We start from the raw sequence: 11,919 nt of genomic DNA, 5'->3' as shown, positions 1-11,919 counted from the left end.
ATGGCTATTAAATGAGCCATTTAACCCTCCAGCTCAACCATAATTGATGGATAGTGACAAAATGCTCATCCATATTGCAAACCGTCTAAGTTAATGACGAGTAAAAGTATGGACGAGCGTAAGTGCATTAATTCCAAACAGCATTCAATGACCAAATGATAACTAAGCATGGAGCTGTTACTGCCGTCCAATGATATGCATTTAAATGGTCGTTACGAACATTAAAAGGCTGGGATTAAGTGGCCATTATTGAGCCATAAATCCTCCAGTTATGGTACAATGTTAGAAAGGCCAATAGATTAAGCATTTACTCACACTAAGGCTATATAAAGCCAAGAGAGACAGGTAAATGATTCAATTTGAACACACACACACAAAAATTACTCTACAGATTACAGATTTCTAAAGAGTTTAAGCTAATTTAAGCATCGAAGGGTTCTTGGAAGGCCCCAAATCGGTGTCATTATCTACTGGGTGTCTTCTTTGATACAGGATCTCCAGGTCGTCCATCGTACTGACGAGGCGAAATCGTGTTTTATCAAATTTTATGATGGCAGTGATTATGAAATTGTTGACTATCAACAAATGCTTAACAAAAACAGTGTTTTGGTTTACTTTTTTAGAATGACCAACGATCACTATGGTGCGTAAGTACAAGTTAGAAGCTAGTTTATTATTAAATTGAAATTATATTATTGAAATATTTCTTAGTTCACATAAAAATTTTTATTATTCTGTGCATCACACAGAAATACTACTATTAATTCTATTTCTTTTTAGATCCCACCTTCCCCAATGAGGGTAGTGCTTCCAAATAAACATCATTGAAAGAAAAACGTACCAAAAAAAAATCAATAATTGTGTTCCAAACTTAGTTTAGACTTTAGAGAGGTGATTTCGGAGCTATCTTGAAATTTATCTGCATCAGGGATGTACATTATGCCAAGAATTTTGTTCTAATATGTGACAAGACAATTTGTAATTGACTTGAATATTTAGGGTTCGTTTGGTTGGAGAGGTGAAAAAGTGGAAGAATAAAAATTGGTGGGAGGATAGGAAAAAATTTAATTTCCCTTCTTTTTGTTTGGTTGGGAATGGAAAAGTGAAGGGTTGTAAAAAATGAGTTTGTATAAATTTACTCACATATCCTTGTTAAAAAATAATGCCCAATTAAGACAAAAAAGTGACAAACAAGCAATAAAAAAAGTGACACCCTCAGTCTCCTACAAGAGTAACGGATTTAAATTAGAAGGGAAATGTTAACGGATGCCCTTAGGACAATGGTTAACAATCCATTTAAAGAAAATTTTTATAGGAAAAGAAAAAAAAAAAACAATTAATATTTTGACAGTTTTTGTCATTTCCAATAAAAGTAGTGTCAAAATTTTCCAAAAATAGATTTAATTAAGAGAGATGCTATGTCTACAACATTTTTACAACAAATCATGGGTGGTTAGTTGTTATTGGTTCAAATTTAAAACTAACACTAAGATTACTTTTTTGCCCCAACAAAAACAACCAGTAACAACTTGCCACTTAGGATTTGTTGTAAAAATGTTGTAAAAATGTTGTAGACATAGCATTTCTCTTTAATTAAAATGCACTAATAAAGTGGGATTCACCATTTCTACCTGAGTAATACTAAGGATACCAACTTTTGACACAACTTTATACCACAACTCGTCACATGACAAGTTGTGATTGGTAAAAGTATGTCCCCATATGGCCTACTGACATACTCTTACTAATCACAACTTGCCATGTGGCGAGTTGTGATACAAAGTTGTGCTAAAATTGGTACCCCAACATCACTCTTTCTACCTTTTTATTTATTTATTTATTAAGTAAGCGTTTGGATAACGACAAGCCAAGCACGTTTTGCACGTCTAGCATTTTTTAGTGGGTCCCATGCACTATTCACGAAACCTGCAAGTATTTTTTTTTTTAAGAAAATAACTTTAAAACTGGGTCCCACGGTACTATTTACACATTTAAAAATTATTTTGCTATAGTATTTTCAATTTTCAACAATAAGCGGTATCCAAACAGACCCTATTTTGCTGAAAACTGAAAATATTGTAGCAAAATAATTTTTAAATGTGTGAATAGTACCGTGAGATTCATTTTTAATGAAAAATTTGTTTAAAAAAAATGTTTGTGAGTCTTGTAAACAGTACATAGGACCCATTGTTGTGACATAAAGCCACAGAAACTGAGAAACGTGCTTTAGATTAAAAAAAAAAAAAAAAAAAAAAAAGGTGAAACGTTGGACGTGAAGACGCATACGCCGATCCAAACGCATACCATCAAGAAATTCAAGTGCAATTATAAGTAACGCGTTTCATTCATTCCTATCATTATCACTTTTTTTAGCAACACGCTATGGACGCGCTTTAAATAGTACGCGCTACGCGGTTCAGTAATTTATATCTATGGTAAAGTTTGTAAACCAGAGTAAATATAGTAAAGATTTTAAAAGATTTGCTTTAGTTTTATTTTATTTATTTATTATAGATTTGCTTTAGAAAAGTAAATATCTGCTTTCTAGAGCTTCCTATCAACTTCCTTCGTCAGACGAAGCATCACTAAAACTTCATTCATTTTGTAGAGTGTAGAATGGGTCCTTTATATGTTATAAATATATGATTCTCATAGTTCATAAGCCCATCTCTCTCACTCTCACTCTCACTCTCTGAGTCATGGATAATATTAAGGAGCAACTTTCAAATAATAGCTTATTGGGAATTCTTAGGCTCTGCATTTCAATCCCTTTTCTTTCAACGAAGGCTTGTTTACTGATATTCTTTGTCTCAATTTTATGTCCACCACTTTTATTTTGCGCCTATGTTGCTTTCACCTGTTTATTTGGTACTCTTTATCACCAAATATTGAACAAAGAGATTGTACTAACTCTTCTCCTGCCGATCATCCACCAAATAGTTTTCCTTGTGTTCACTCTTGTGCCCTCCACCATTGCTATGTTCCTCACCATAGCTTCTGTCTACACTTCTGAACCAATACCCTTCTTCAGCTTCTTCCGAGCCATATTCTACATTTTTCTGCACTACTTTGACACCTTTTTCTTGGTCATGGCTTTCGTGAGTCTCTACCGGGCACTATTAATCAATACTATATGTCTTTCCATATTGGCTTACCACACAGACAACCCTCTTCTCCTTTTGGTCGCTTGCATCGTTTTGTTTCTGTTCATAGCTCTTCAATTCTTCACCGAACACTGGTTGCTTGCTTGTTTTGTATCAATGTTTGAAGGGATTCATGGGATGGCAGCCCTTAAAAGGAGTAGAGAACTGATCAAGGGGCGTACAGACATTTTGGTAGTCATGTTATTTTTTTTGGTTTGCGAATGGATTCAGCTTCATCAAGAAATATCTATGTTGGGAGAAAAATTGAATTCTGGGAGTACTGATTGGAGAGTAAAATTGTCTGCTGTGCCAACATTTGGTTTGTTATTTCCAGTGATTTTGTTTGGAATTTCAGCTCAAACTGTCTTATATTTTTTCTGCAACCAAGAGATTGACAAGGTTGCTTTGTCTAAACGACTTGCTTGGTACCTTCGATCAACATGCTCCAACTATCAGTAATGACATTGAGACATTAGTCACCCTTTTATTTCTTCTTGTAAAATATATTTGCCCCTTAATGGGTTTGTTTAATGTTTATCAATTTTTCTTTTATTGCAAATTTGGCGCTAATTTTGAACAAATAAGGTGACAACAATATGATATTTCAAAGTGAAGTGGAATACAAAATTTTCCAGATGGTATATTAGCGTGTGTATATATATATATATATATATATATATATATATATATATGTCTGGTTAATTTTTTAACACATACATTAACTATCTATTTTGAAAAAAAAAATTATGAAAAATTGACAGGCTGTTACAGTAGTTAATTATTTTTTTCCTTTTCTTTATAAAAAATTTCCTCAAACGGTGTACACTGATATATGCCTTAAGAGCATAAGTGCCCGTTTGTTTCGGCTTTTTGAGCCCAAAAAGCGCGTTTTGAAAAACGCTCAACCAATTTTTGCGTTTGGTAAACTCAAAACGCAACTTTTTTATAAAAGTTGGGTTTTGAGCATTGAGAAAAAACTGAGGAGAAACGCGGAAGGATTATGGACCCTCAGGGGTCCATAAATGAAAACGCGCATAGCGCGTTTTGTATATTACTGTTGCAAATCCGAAAATTACCGAAATACCCATCAGTCTCTCACGCCCTCATCTCTCATCTGTGTCTTTTTTCTTCGTCTTCTTCCTCTTCGTCTTCCTCTGCTTCTTCACCGGTCTACCCCCACAATCAACAAAACCCATTTCAACCTTTGATATTCCAAACACAGAATCAACAAAACCAAACCAAAAATAACTCAAAATCAACACAAAAACAACTTAAAATCAACTCAAATCCGAAAAACCCATCCCAAACCCAACTCAAAATCAACCCAAAATCCATAGAAAAAAAAAACCCAAAATCCCAAAATCCTTATCTTCAGCTTCAATCATCTTCATCTTCATCTTCATCATCATCATCATCATCATCTTCTTCTTCTCTGGAGTGTGAAAAAAAAAAGAATAAAGGATGAGTTCTGGCGTTGGTGACGATGGTTCCGATGTGTTCCGATTTGAAGTGCTAAGAGGAAAAAAAAAAAAAAAAAAAAAAAAAAAAAGAAGAAGCAGAGCTGTGTTCTGGACCGAAGTGCTAAGAGGAAAAAAAAAAAAAAAAAAAAGAAGAAGCAGATGGTGTTCTGGACCGAAGTGCTAAGAGGCAAAAAAAAAAAAAAAAAAAAAAAAAAAAAAAAGAAGAAGAAGCAGATGGTGTTTTGGACCGAAGTGCTAGGAGGCAAAAAAAAAAAAAAAGAAAGAGAGCTGGGAATTCTGGACTGAGAAGATGGTAGAGGAAAGAAGGAAAAAGGAAAAGAAAAGAGAGTGGTTGGTTACGTGGGTGGATGAGAAAAAAAGAGGAGAAAAAAAAAAAGGAAAAAAAAGGAAGTAGAGCCACGTGTGTGGAGAGAAAAAAAAAAGGGAGAAAAAAGAAATTATATCATAATATTTTCACAATATTTTTACAATAAATTTTAAGGTAGACTATTATTAGCTAATATTGGTGAGAAAAAAAATAATTTTTTTAGAAAGAGAAAAAAATAATTTTAATAGTATGTTAAAATTAAAATTACTATCAATTTTTATCACAATATTTTTACAATACTTTCACAATAAATCTTAAGTGGTAGATTATTATTAGCTAATATTGGTAAGAAAAAAATAATTTTTTTAGAAAGAGAACAATTGATTTAAGTATGATGAAGTAATTGATTTAAGTATGAAACAAACTCACATATAAAAAAAAAAAAAAAAAAAAAAAAAAAAAAAAAAAAAAAAAATTGAAATAAATTCCCTTATATATACATTGTCCTTTTTGGTCATTTACCCCTCAAAAAGCCACTTTTATCAGCTTTTACCAAACACTCAACTTTTTGAAACTCCACTTTTTACATTATGCACTTTTACAAAACTCCACTTTTTCATTATGCACTTTTTCTAAAAGCTGAACCAAACTCACCCTAAATCCCTCTCTCTCTCTCTATATATATATATCAAATTATATATCTAGCAAAAAAAAAAAAAAAAAGCCAAAAACCAGCCACTCCGACCTACGAACCCCACCACCAACACAACCACATCGACCCATCCCAACCGCCACAAGTCGACCCACCACATCCACAGCAACCCATGGCCTGATCAACAACCCACTACCACCGCAACAACCCACAACCCAATCGGAACCCATCTCAACCGCCACAAATCGACCCACCACCACTGCCACGAACTGACCCACCACCACTGTGACCCACACAGCTGAACCCACGGTGTGACCGCCACAAAGAGACTCACGACGTGATCCACCTTGAAGAGACCCACGAAGAAACGGTGTGAGTTTGATCTGAGATGAGAGAGAGAGAGAGTCTGGTTTGACCTTGAGAGAGGGGAGGAAGGAGCTCTGGTCTGAAAGAGTAACAGGAGAAAGAGAGAAGAGCTAAAAGAAAAAAAGAATAAAAAAGAAAGGAACAACGGGGAAAAGAATAAAAATTATTAAAAGCAAATAGCAATTTGCTACAGTAAACTAGTAGTAAGTTGCCAAATTTTTTTAACTATGGCATCACCAATGTAACACAACATTTTATACTTTGTGGTGCTAAAATTAGCATTTTAAGAATATGTCTTTACCAATGCTAATACTCTAACAAAGACAACCAAAAAATACCACATTCACTACGTCTAAATAAACAATCATTTGCCCATATATTACAATATGTCCATTAGCATCCGCAGTCGGCCTTGCATATCCTATATCTTGATATATTTTACCATCAAACCCTTAAAATGATCCACAGCCAGCTTTGCATATTCTGCGCATTGTAAAAAAATTTACAATGTTGCCTTCTGTAGCAAGATTGCAAAAATTATAATAATATTTTAATAGAAAATATCAGCTCACTGTTGCCTTCTTCTTTTATCAGATCAAAAGCAACAAATCAAAAGAACAAAATAGTACCAACAAAACGAAATTCTCATGAACCAAACCTCTCCGATCAAACGCCCAATCTCGTGAACCAAACCTCTCCAAGTGGCAACTTTTTGTCGACCGTTATTTTCGGAAACCGAAACTCTACCACCCGATGCAGTGGAGGCACATCGATCTCAGCTACAATAAAGTCGCCTGCGCCCCATTCGGTGGTCTGGTCGCTCTCATCCACGACGATTCCAAGATCCTCCAGCTCTACTCCAAGTGGTGGTTGTTGCTGGCTCCGATTGGTGGGTGTGATGGCTGTTGCTGGCTCTGATTGGTTTGATGGTTTGTGTGTGTGGCTCAGTTGATGGTTTGATGGTTTGTGTTTGTGTGTGTGTGGCTCTGTGTGTGTGGTGATGGATTTGGATAGGTGGATTAGTGTATCATGGGTCTGTGTGTGTGTGGCTCTGTATGTTGAAACTGGTGCTAGAGGTTAAGGGAGAAAGAGAGGAAAAGGAATAGAAAAAGAGAAATAGTAAAAAATAAATAAATAAATAAATAAGAATATTTAAATAAAATGGGAAAAAAAATTTGGGTTATTGGGTGTGTTGTAAAATGGTATAGTATAATTGGTAAAGTAACTTTTTGAAATGGTAAAATAAGATGGGATGGCATTTTCAGTTGGAGATGCTCTAACAAATTCGAATATTGAATATAATACATTATTACATGATTCATATTATTATTATTATTATAATAACATCTTCAACTACTATAAAAAATAATGAAATGGGCATGCATGTTCCTGCAAAGAGAATAACACTTATATACGCACAATAAAATAAAAAATGAAATGACCACCGCAAGTACAAATCCTTGTGAGGATAAAAGGGCAATGACTGAGATTCAATTTCTTTGAAATGAGCTTCATACACATATAATTAAATTTGGCTAAAGTAAGATTTTTATCTCAAATAAAAAACACATAAATAATAATGAAATGAAATTTGGCAACAATGGATTTTGCATTAGGTGGACGCGTTTTAAATAATAGTAATTGCCACTGCAAAAGGATTGACACCTATACATAGACATAGCTCTACATTTTCTTCTTTGTGAGATATATCTAGGGACGAACCAGAACTTACTTTGAGTTAAGGGAGGCGGCTTTACTATTGGCTATGTACGGCAGTTTCAACCTCTAACTCTACTATTTAGTTGTTGTGACTTTTTTTTTTTTTTGTGGGTAAGAATAAAATTATTTTTGTTTAGAATTTTTTAAAAGGCAGGGTTATTTATTTTGGATAAAATTAGTTAATTGAGCTTAATTGTTTAGTTTTACTAGTAATTTTTGTTGTTGATTTTTTTTTTTTTTTTTTTTTAGGCCTTATATATTTTGTTTTAGATTTTAGATCTGTAAATTTTTTTATGGTCACTAAAATGAGGAAAATGCTAGAACTACAAGTTTTTAATAAATTACTGATGTGATAAATGGTTACTGATAAGTAAAAAAATGATGTAAGTGGTGGGCTCATATGCAAAGCTACCAAAAATAGTTTGTAAAAATGTTATAAAAAAGTTTGTGAGTATAGCATTACTCTTAAAAGAATCAATAATATTCTTAAAGGGAAACAAAATGTAATTGTGTAAAACAAAATTGCTAAAATTAATACACATATATATAATAATATTTTTTTTTTCAAAAAATTTAGAGGGGCATTGCCCCCCTAGGCCAATGGTGGTTCCATCCATGGATTCATCCATACTTTCTTTTCTTTTTTTCTTTTTTTTTTTTTTTTTCGGTTGTGGTCAAAGAATTTTATTTTTATTTTTTAATTTATTTTAACTTCCATAAACAGGCCATATATTCAAGACTTCTAGCTAATTAAGGAATAATGTAATTTCAATGTACCTTCGAGCTGTATTTATCATTCTCCACCAAGGGAAGCACTAGTCAATAACACGCTAATACATGTCCCAATGAGGCAAAAAGAATGGGAAGGAGGCTTTCTCTTGTGTTTATAACCATCTTAAAATCTTCAAATTATTAAGTTATAAGATAGTGTATGGATAAAAGAGGTCTTTTAGCCTATAACATTTACCGAATATATATCATTTGGATGGAAACGTATGTTATATATGTAGGGTAGATTGGGGACCTTTTAGATTAAAATTTATTTAATAACTCTCCTTCTATCAAGGAGTTTAAAATTTATAATTTCATGGTGTTTATTAACCAAAGAGGTTATACCAATTGAGAGTTACCTAGAAATTGTTATTTACCATATATAATATCTTTCACAAATAAAATTCTTAAGACATGAGTTTTCTTGTATTACTTGAATGTGGATTACATAGAGTTTTCTTAAAATCTTAGAGCATTCACATTAAACTCTCAAATGCTAAAAATCATATTTTTTAGCATTTTTGAGATAAAAACACCACTCCATCAAACCAGCAAAATCTTAAATTTTTAAGATTCAAGCTACAGTGCAATCTCATATTTGAGACCACACTGTAGCTACAATTGTAAACAAAAATTATTTTTTATTCACCTCAAGCTCTCTCTCTTCTGATACCACAATTGTAACACCCCAAAATCATAAGCATTAAAAGTCTATTTAATCTGAATAATCCATAAAAATATTAAATAAAAGAAACTAGCAACCTTGAATCTCATCACAAGAGTCAGAGCTCTAATTCACCAAATACAAAACATCCTCAAAATAATTCTCCAATACAATGTTTAATGCCATAAAATAATAGTAAAATCCTTAGTTCTACAAAAATAGTTCATAACTTCTGTTTCCCAAGAATCTCTACTCCAGTAATCCCTCTAATGTATCTGTAATGGGAAAATAAAGGGGGGGTGAGATAACTCAATAAGTGGAATTCACTAACATTGGGGTGTGGGAACAAACCTTTCAAATAAATAATTCTTTCAACAAATTCACAACTTGTAACTCATCAATATTTTGTCATCAACTATTTCATGTAAAAGAAAATAATATCTTTATATTGTGAGTCATCATAATATATATATTGATATCATCACATAAACAATTTCCTAGGCTTTTCTCGTGGTCAACGTTTACGCCCCGTTGACAGGGTTGTGTTGTCCCCTTTTTGGGACTGGAACCTCCTTTGATTCCATTTCTTAAGGATGACTCCTTTGGAACCTAAAGGTACACTCCCTTGCTAAGGAGCTTCCTTTTGGATCCTCAATAGTATGCTCCCTTGCTAAGGAGCTATCAAATGTGCACTGTCCCCTTTTGGAACCGTCCCTTGCTAAGGACTAGCTGCAGCATGATTGTCCCTTGCTAAGGACCAAATACCATACTGAGCTTCTAATCACGACTTGCCATAGGTTTTCAAAACATATACAAGATGCTCACATAAATAATCCATTCAAGATGCTCACAAAAATAATCCAATCATAATTCTCGAAAATATAAGGATATATCGCACATACAAATTTAAATAAATTTAGGTTGTTCCACAAGTTTTTCATAAGACGAATAATTAATGTGCACATCAAGAAAATTATAAAATATCCATTTATATGTATAGAATAACAATATATTTCTTATATATATAATAGTTTAATAACCAACACTGTTTGGGAAAACCCCCAAAATTAGTAAACACCACTTACCTCTTAGTTGCAAAAATAAAAGAAATCAACCTCCCTTGAATCACAACAATTCAGTAGAATTAGAACCTAACAACACCAAAAATAGGTTCATCAATACACAATTCTCCACTTAAAAATCTATTTTCACACTTAAACGGTTTATCCTAGACAATAATGATATATCTAAAATTCTCCATTTATTCACGTAACTATCCAATTTACTATTAGAAGCCACGTATTGCCTTAATTTGTTGCTTAGCATTCCCTCTTAATGCACTGGATGTCCATTGACTCTAACATTATATATATAACTATATATATTCAACTAAACATTGAAGGCCACGTGAGATTACTTTAATCCATCAATCTAGTGCTAGAATGCTCTCTTGATGCTGCTGGACATCTACTGACCTTAATATTATATATATATATATATATATCTTTCTCTTTCCTCTCTCCACTTCTTTCTTCTCTCTTCTCTCTCTGTGCTTTTGCTGATGTGGTTCGTCGATGAGTGTGCTCTGTCGATTTGTGCTCCGCCGATGGTCGTGGGTCGTGGTCTGATGTGCTCCAGCGATTTTGTGGGTTTGGGTTTGTGGCTCTAGGTTCATGGGTCTGGGTTCGTGGGTCTACGTTCTGTGGAGCAAGTACTTCGAGGTTGGCGGCTACGATTGTAGGCTCCTCGTGTATCCGAAAGGAGACTCACAAGCTTTGCCAGGGTACATCTCAATCTACCTCCAAATCATGGACCCGAGAGGCACTTCTTCGTCGAAATGGGATTGCTTCGCTAGCTATTGCCTCGCAATTGCAAATGTTCATGACGATTCGAAGACTATTCACCGTGATTCTTGGCACAGATTTGGGGTGGTGGGTTTTGGTTGGGGTTAAGAACATGGTGGGTAGGTGGTGACTGAGGTGGGTTGCTGTGGCTGAGGTATAGGTCTTGGGTTTGATGGGTTTTGCTTGTCGTGGCCGCCGTGGGTCTTGGGTTTGTGGGTTTTGTTCGCCGCTCTATCCTCCACCTCCCTCTCTTCCTCTCACGGTGAGGCTTCTTTCTCAAGTTTAGTTTAGTTTTTGTTGTTGTTGTTGTTTTTTTTTTGTTTTTTTGGCTATGGGGTTGATTTTTGGATGGATGCTAATTGTGGTGGCAGTGGGTTGGGCATGGGTCTGGGTTTGTTGTTGAATGTTGATGGTTTATGGTGGTGGTGGTTGATAGTGGCTAGTTGTTGAGAAGAAAGTGGCGGAAAGAGAGAGAAAGTGGTAAAATAAAAATAATATTATTTAAATGAAGTTGTAAAAAAAATAGAATGTTTGATGGTTGGTGGATTGTAAAATGGTATATTAAAATTGATAAAGTAGGATTTCGGAGTGGTAAATGCTAAAATATTTAGCATTCTTGATGAGAATGCTCTTACAAGAAGTCCTCAAGAGGAAATAATAATTAAAACCAAATCAATAATAATCATCCAAAAATACACAAAACAATCAACACTCCCAATATCAATGTAAACCATCTTATATCACCATGCAAGCCACCCGCTTGCTCAAACTCAACAACTCACTACAAAATAGTTATGAAAATCTCATTATAGAATTTTACAAGTATTTAAGTAGAAATTACTTACTATGCTCAATCTAAACACACGTCTATTCAAAAGAAATCCAAACTTAGCACAAGCAAACCAAAGAATGCTTAGCTTGCAAAAAATAAGTTTAATTTATAAGGAATTTATTAATACACTTAGTAAATGA

General features: G+C 33.9%; 1 long non-coding RNA gene across 1 annotated transcript; it reads right to left on the bottom strand.

The window, feature by feature from the left end:
- Positions 1-9,132: 9,132 nt before the first annotated feature.
- Positions 9,133-10,257, bottom strand: LOC126706425 (uncharacterized). The gene is made up of 2 exons (XR_007648589.1): positions 10,189-10,257; positions 9,133-9,378 (listed from the first exon to the last, which is right to left on the bottom strand). It is a non-coding gene; the product is annotated as an uncharacterized LOC126706425 (long non-coding RNA).
- Positions 10,258-11,919: the final 1,662 nt, after the last annotated feature.

Source organism: Quercus robur, chromosome 11 (assembly GCF_932294415.1).
Source record: "Quercus robur chromosome 11, dhQueRobu3.1, whole genome shotgun sequence".
Classification (NCBI taxonomy): Eukaryota; Viridiplantae; Streptophyta; class Magnoliopsida; order Fagales; family Fagaceae; genus Quercus; species Quercus robur.
Note: the sequence above shows the minus strand (reverse complement) of the source record. Positions and strands in the feature narration are given on the sequence as shown.